This window comes from Ursus americanus, chromosome 34 (genome assembly GCF_024610735.1).
Source record: "Ursus americanus isolate L20-20 chromosome 34, mUrsAme1.1.p, whole genome shotgun sequence".
Classification (NCBI taxonomy): domain Eukaryota; kingdom Metazoa; phylum Chordata; class Mammalia; order Carnivora; family Ursidae; genus Ursus; species Ursus americanus.
The window spans coordinates 10,829,000-10,836,767 of record NC_142160.1 but is presented as its reverse complement, the minus strand read 5'-3'; the positions used below and the strand labels follow the sequence as shown (position 1 = coordinate 10,836,767).

General features: G+C 44.5%; 1 long non-coding RNA gene across 3 annotated transcripts in view; it reads left to right on the top strand.

Annotated features, from left to right (window-relative positions):
- The first annotated feature begins 31 nt into the window (after positions 1-31).
- LOC123776492 (uncharacterized) overlaps positions 32-7,768 on the top strand; it is a 103,098-nt gene continuing 95,361 nt past the window's right edge. The window contains exon 1 of one of the 3 annotated variants that reach the window (XR_015722862.1): positions 32-4,015. This is a non-coding gene — a long non-coding RNA (uncharacterized LOC123776492). The remainder of the gene's footprint in view (positions 4,016-7,768) is intronic. The other 2 variants (XR_015722861.1, XR_015722863.1) reach the window with 2 other exon arrangements.

Here is a 7,768-nt window from a genome sequence, read left to right as displayed (position 1 = left end):
CCCAGTCTGCGGCCGCTCCGCCCTCCTGCTCCGGGGACGCCGCGGCGACACCTGGTGGCTACGGGTGGCAGGCGTCGCGGTTCGGCTCCGCACTCAGGTCCCCTCTTCTGTCGACAGTGGGAAATGGCCCGCGGTGATACCTCAGGGAGAACTTCCCAGCATTCCACTATCTCTGTATTTAACACAGATGGCGAGTGCGCTTCGTGCAAAGCACGGGGCTTGCGCCTTGGGCAACTTGTGAGTGCGTAACCAAGGTCCCTGACCTCGGAGACTTGGGCCTAATGACCTACTGCTGCAGAATTCTGTCTAGGAAGGATTTGCGAGCTGCAGGCTTGCTTGGCTGTAGTAGGTTATAGCAGGTAGGAGAGTGCTGACAGGAGGATTGCCTGGTTTACACCCGAACTCTACTTCCTAGCTGTGTGACCAGTGGGCAAGTTAATTCACTTCTCTGTGCCTCTTCTGTAAAATGGAGTTTATAGAAATTCCGTCTTAGAGTTGTTTGAAGGATAAAATGAGTTAATCAATGTAAAGTGGTTTTTTTTTAGACCCTGCTAAGTGTACGGTAAGTATTAAGTTGTTTTTTGTTTTTGTTTGTTTTGTTTTTAAGATTTTATTTATTAATTTGAGGTAGAGATTGAGAGAGAGAGAGATAGAGAGAACACGAGCCCGGGGGCAGAGGGAGAGAGAGAAGCAGACTCTCCACTGAGCAGAGAGCCGGTCATGGGTGATCCCAGGACTCTGGGATCATGACCTGAGTTAAAGGCAGACGATCAACCGACTGAGCCACCCAGGCGCTCCAAGTATGAAGTTAATATACTTTAAAAGACAATTTTCCTTCGGTTGTGTATTGCAAAGGAAAGCAAATTATTAACGTTTCTTTCATATTTTATATAGACTTGAGAAAATACCACATGTGCGTACCAGAGAATATAATTTTTACAGAGAAGATAGTGGACAGAGATTCTTGGGACCCTGTAGGACCCGCACCTTTCCCCCTCTCTCCCTTTAGTGGCGCTAAAGTTTTTCCAAAGCCACCTTGGTACTTTGTGAATAGTGGAGATAAGACACAGGTATAAATGTGTGGGACACTAAATGACAAGTGTCAAGAACAGAAACTATCAGGTATCAGCCCTGAGTGGGACAGTATATACAGCTAGGGGCGGGGACAATCAAGGAAGTCTTCATGGAGGAAGTAGCATTTGCACAGGGCTCAAAAGAGTAGAGGAGGTGGGATCTGATTGGCTGTCAGAGAGGTAGTCCAGGGCATTCTTTTGGATGAGAGACATTCTCTTGCCTTCAGTTAACTCTAAGTTATTTATTGCATACCTGTTATGTATATGCCAGGCATGGAGAAGCCATTTTCCCCCTGTAGATACAAAGTGAGGGTAGGGGGTGTGTGCGCTCCTGGCACCTAGTGAGTAGAGCCCAGGGATGCTGTTAGATAGTGTGCTATAGACAGGATGGCCCCCTACAACACAGAATTACCCAGCACAAAATGGTAATGGTGCCAGGGCCGAGAAGCCCTCACTGGGGCCTCACCAAGAAGCCCTCACTAGAGGCAAAGGGAAGTGTTTTGGTTGCAGGCCACAGCCCCAGACCCTGCCACACTAATAGTGAGGCCTTTCTCACACCCTCAGAACTTTATTATATACTTGGAGAGTTGCACTATTATTAACCAGCATGCTTAGCATGTTCTGGCATAGAGAAGGCCCTGGCACATTCTCCGAAGTTTGCTCCCTGCAGAGTTGGTATCACTGCCCTGTCTTTTCCACCAAGGAAGCAGGCTCAGAGTAGCAGAGCAGAGAACACGAAGGCCTCCCAAGAATCTCTGCTTCCCAGTCTGTATGATTTCACTCCTGTGTGGAATCTAAACAAAGAAACAAAACCAAATGAATAATAAAAAAAAAAATCAGAATCAGACCTGTAAACACAGAGAACAAACTGATGGTTGCCAGAGGCGCAGGTGGAGGGTGGACCCTGTAGGACCCGCACCTTTCCCCCTCTCTCCCTTGCTTCAGCCCAGGGGCAGGCAGGTGCTGGGAGGTGGTGTGTAGGCAATCCCAGTGCCTGTCCACTTGGAGGGGGGAGAGAATTCTAGAACTCAAATTCTCTGCTCTTAGAGGACTTTGATTGGACTTATTCTAGGGCAGTGATTCTGAAGACGTTTGGACCAGCAGCTTTAGCAGCACCTGGGAACTTGTAAGAAAGGCAAATTCACGCGCCCTATCCAGACCTACTGGATCAGAAACTCTGCGGGTAGTGCCCAGGAATCTGGGGTTTAACAAGCCCTCCGGGGAAATCGGATGCAGCCTAAAGTGTGAGAACCACTGTAGTAGGGTATGTCTTGGGCAAAATTGTGAATTAAGCCAGTGTCACCAGGATGATCTTTTTTTTTTTTTTGATGATACATATAGAAAAGCAGGTTTTATTAAAAAAATTATTTAGGGTATCTGGGTGGCTCAGTTGGTTAAGCAACTGCCTTTGGCTCAGGTCGTGGTCCTGGAGTCCCAGGATGGAGTCCTACATCAGGCTCCCTATTCAGCGGGGAGTCTGCTTTTCCCTCTGATCCTCCCCCCTCTCGTGCTCTCACTCTGTCTCTCTCCCAAACAAATAAATAAAATCTTTAAAAAAATAAAAGAATGGGGGCGCCTGGGTGGCACAGCGGTTAAGCGTCTGCCTTCGGCTCAGGGCATGATCCCTGCGTTATGGGATCGAGCCCCACATCAGGCTCCTCTGCTATGAGCCTGCTTCTTCCTCTCCTACTCCCCCTGCTTGTAATCCCTCCCATGCTGGCTGTCTCTATCTCTGTCAAATACATAAATAAAATCTTAAAAAAAAAATAAAAATAAATAAAAGAATGAACAAATTATTTTTAACTGAAGTATAGTTGACCTACAATCTTATATTAATTTCAGGGGTACAATATAGTGATTTGACAATTCTATACATTATACTATCCTCACTGTGATAAGTGTAGTTGCCGTCTGTCATCATACAATGTTATTACAATATTACTGACTATATTCCTTATGCTGTACTTTTCATTCCCATGACTTATTTATTTTACAAGTGGAAGTTTGTACCTCTTAATCCCCTTTACCTATTTTGCTCATTCCCCATCCGCCTGCCCTCTGGCAACCACCAGTTTGTTCTGGGTATTTATGAGTCTGGTGTTTTGCTTGTTTATCTGTTTTGTTTCTTAGATTCTACATATAAGTAAAGTCATATGGTATTTGTCTTCCTCTGACTTATTTCACTTTGGCATAACATTGTCTGGGTTCATCCATGTTGTTGCAAATGGCAAGATTTCATTTTTTTTATGGGTGAGTAACATTTCTTTTTATATATATGCCACATATATTTATTCATCTTCCCATAGATACTTACGTTGCTTCCATATCTTGGTTATTGTAAATATTATAAAGAACATGGGAGTGTATATATCTTTTTTAATTAGTGTTTTTATTTTCATCAGGTAAATACCCAGAAGTGGGATTACTGGATCATATAGTACTTCTAATTTTTCTTTTTTAAAAGATTTATTTATTTATTTTAGGGGGGAGGGGCAGAGGGAGAGAGAGAGAGGGAGAGAGAATCCCAAGCAGACTCCCCATTGAGCATGGAGCCCAATGCAGGGCTTGATCCCACAACCCTGAGATCATGACCCAAGCTGAAACCAAGAGTCTGACGCTCAACTAACTGGGCCACCCAGGCGCCCTGTACTTAAAATTTTTTCAGGAATCTTCATATTGTTTTCCATAGTGACTACACAAATTTACATTCCTACCAACAGTGTGTAAGTGTTGCCTTTTCTCCACATCCTTGCCAACACTTGTTATTTCTTTTTTTTTTCTTTTGAAGGTTTTATTTATTTGAGAGAGAGAGAGACCACAAGCAGGGGAAGAGGCGGAGGGAGAGGGAGAACCAAGTGGGGCTCGATCCCAGGACCCTGGGATCACAACCTGAGCAGAATGTAGACGCTTAAGGCAGACGCTTAACTGACTGAGCCAACCAGGTACCCAACGCTTGTTATTTCTTATCTTATTGATACTAGCCATTCTGACTGGTATGAGGTATATTTCACGGTGGTTTTGCTTTGCATTTTCCTGACAGGATAATCTTTCTAAATCTAAAAATCTAAATCTAAAATGTGAATGTAACCCATCAGTTCCATTTTACCACCATCAAGATAAGTGCCCTTTCCACTCCCTGTGGACCCCACTCTCCAGCTAATTTGAGGGTACCAATTATGATTACGTTTTGCTGAGTAAAACATAGAACCAGAAATTAATGTTTTAAAAATTGAGAAGTTTATTTCTCTTTCACATCCAAAGATGTCTAGAAGTTGGCTGTCCAGGGTTCTTGGGCCGTTCAGCAAAGTTATCAGGGAGTATGATTTCTTTTTCCAAATCAGTGATTTATTGTTTTGTACAAATGATGTGTATTTTATAGAAATTCAAGAAATTTATTTATTTATTTAGAGTGTGCACAGGGTGGGGGGTGTGTATGTGGCAGGTGCGGAGGGCAAGAATGAGAGAGAGAATCCCGGACAGGCTCCACACCCAGGGCAGAGCCTGGGGCAGGGCTTGATCTCATGACCTGAGATCATGATCTGAGCTGATATCAAGAGTTGGATGCTTAACCGACTGAGCCACCCAGGAACCCCTAAGCTTCAAGAAATTAAAAAAGAAGTTTTCAAAAGAAAGCAAGAAAATACCCATCAGAATTAACTGTGGTAAGCATATGATGAATATCCTTTCATGCAATTCAGCAGGTGTGTTTATTTTGTCTATTGAATTAGCTGGTCTCATACAAGGCAAAATCAATCTTTTTTTTTAATTCAATTAGTCAACTTATAATACAGCATTAGTTTTTGATGTAATGTTCAATGATTCATTACTTGCATATTACACCCAGTGCTTATCACATTACGTGCCCTTCTTAATGCCCATCACCCAGTTACCCCATCCCCCCACCCAACTCCCCAAATCAGTCTTTTTTAAAGATTTTTTAAGTAATCTGTGCACCCAATGTGGGGCTTGAACCCACAACCCTGAGATCAAGAGTGGCATGCTCCACCAACTGAACCAGCCAGGCACCCCCAATATCAATCTTTTTTATTTTTATTTTATTTTTTTAAGATTTTATTTGCGAACAAGAGAGTGAGAGAGAGGGGTAGGGCAGAGGGAGAGGAAGAAGCAGACTTCCCACTGAGCAAGGATCCTGACCTGGGGCTCTATCCCAGGACCTTGAGATCATGACCTAAGGCAAAGGCAGAGGACTAACTGGGCCACCTGGGTGCCCCAATCAATCTTTTTAAAATACATGACTCTCATATCTTAAATGCGTAACTTAATAATCTCATACATATATAAAACATAATGATCCCGTTCCCCAAGAAAAGTTATATATCATTAATTTAAAATCTACATACATTTAGTAAATTTTATTTATATATTGTATAATATCTAATTTTGATACTATAATTCATATTATAAATTTTATTTATGTGTATTCACCTATATTTTATAGTTTATAATTTGTATTATAAATATATATTTATATGTATTATGTAATATATTACATTGTGTAGTTGAAATATAAATTATATAATTATATAATCATAAGATAATGATTAATTACTATTATATAATTATTATATAAACATAGTGTTATAAAATTGGTATATAATTATTAGTTACCATTAACTATATAATCAATTTGATATAATTATATATAAATATATATATTTCTTGGAGAAAGAGATCTGACTTCTGCTTACCCCTTTAAACTCATCCTGTACCCTCTCCATGGTCGCCATACTTTTGTCACACTTCCCAGTCTTTCACCTTGCCGTGCCCTGCTGTGTCTTAGACCTTTGCTCTTGCTGTTCTTCCTGAAACACTCTTCGTGCAGCTGATCACAGGAGCGCCCTTCTAATCTGCAGGCCTCCGTCTGCACGTGTCCTCCCTAAAGAGCCCTTCTCCGACCACTGTATCTAAAGGAGACATCTCCCTCCACCCCATTTCCCTTGGACACTTCCGTCCATTGATTTCCTCCGTAGTGATGAAGGACGTTGGAAGGCAGGCAGGCAGGGACGAGGGGCCCCGCCCTAAGAGGAAACCACCCTTAAAAGGATTTTACACCACCCTGGAAGGAGCCCTCCACCCTTTCCCATGTGATAGAGAGATGACGAAAACCTAATTGGATGACAGGCGCAGGGAGGGTTAATCACATTAAAACAGCCGGTTAACAAGGGTAACAAGCCCATAAAAGCCCCTAGACTTAGAAACTCCGGGGGCAACCCTCTCGGGTTCCCTCCCTCCTGGGAGCTTTGTCCTGTCGCTTTGCTGCCCACCATTCTGTCCGGGGCACCTCCTCAGTCTTCCAGTCCGCGTGACAATAGCATGTCTCCCAAATGGCAAATAACGTTGTTTGCGCTTTACCTGCCAACTGACCGTCTGCCTCACTAGACTATAAGCTCCCTTTCTGTTGGGTTCACCGGGGTGTCCCCGGCGCTGGGCATGGCGTTGGGCATGCAGTAGGTGCTCAGTCACTGTCGGCCACATGAAGGAACGGATGAATAGGGATAACGGGGTACCCGCCACATAGCACGGTGTGAATTAAATGAAATAGTGTACGAACTTTTTGGTAATGGTACTTCGCTCCTAGTAAGATCGCAACAGTTACTTTATTCCCCTTCTCCGTCACTGAGCCTGGGGCTCAACTCCGACCGCTGGAGGCGACCTTGGGCTCGTCATTGCACCTCTTGGGCCGCGGGTTTATTCCATCAAGCGTCCGTCGAGTGCCTGCGCACGGTTCTAATGCTGGAGATACGGTCATGAATAATTAAACAAAACTCCTTGCTCTCTTGGAACTTACATTCTAAGATCTCCAACGGCCCAGTATTTTCTTAGATTCTGTGTCACGCAGGAGCTGGAAGGACCTGGCGGAGTTGGGAGCAGATGAGGAATGAGGATGGCCTGGCCTAACGACTCGGGAAGGGAGGGGACAGGCCTCCGCTTAATTCCATCCAGTTCCAGCAGGTTTCTAAAATCATTTGGCTGATCTTGAACTGGGCATGTTTGGGAGTGTGCTTGATAGGGCACAACATCGGATGGTGTGACTGCAGCTCTTCAGTCTGAGAGCACGTCAGAATTTGAGGAGGTGGAGGACTGCCAGAGGAACCCTGACCTCCCGCCTCCTGGTGCGGTCCTCTTGCTCCAAGGAGCTCAAACAACCGCAGTTTCCCTGCTTTCGGGAACCTCAGTCCCAGGCAGGGCTCTGATTGGCTCTGCTGGGCTCATAGGCCCGCCCCCTGAAGCAATCACTGTTGCTAAGGGGATGGGGTAAGCTGATTGGTCAGGCCAGGGGGCTAGGGCAAATTAGCGGACCAGGAGGGTGGGAAAGTTTGCGGGGGAGCTAAGAAGGGAGTGCTGCCTCCTTCCGCAGTAGATGATAAAAACTTAAGTCTCCAGTTGCACACTCATCCTTGCCTGGCCTTGGGCGTCAGCTCCGTGCTCTGACTCAGAGCCTAACACTTAACTTACCGCCAGGAGGTGACTTCAGCTCTGGGGCAAAGCAAGTCCGTTGCATTTGCTTCGATTGATTGATAAGAGAAATTGCCCAAGATGTTCTCTCTGACAGTTGCCAAGGGCAAATTTTTCTCTAATGAGGGATGAGAAATAGCAGTATGTCCCAGGAGTCTGATTAGCGGACCAGAATCTGAATCCAAGCTTGGCAGGCCATTTGATAACGCGACTTTTGA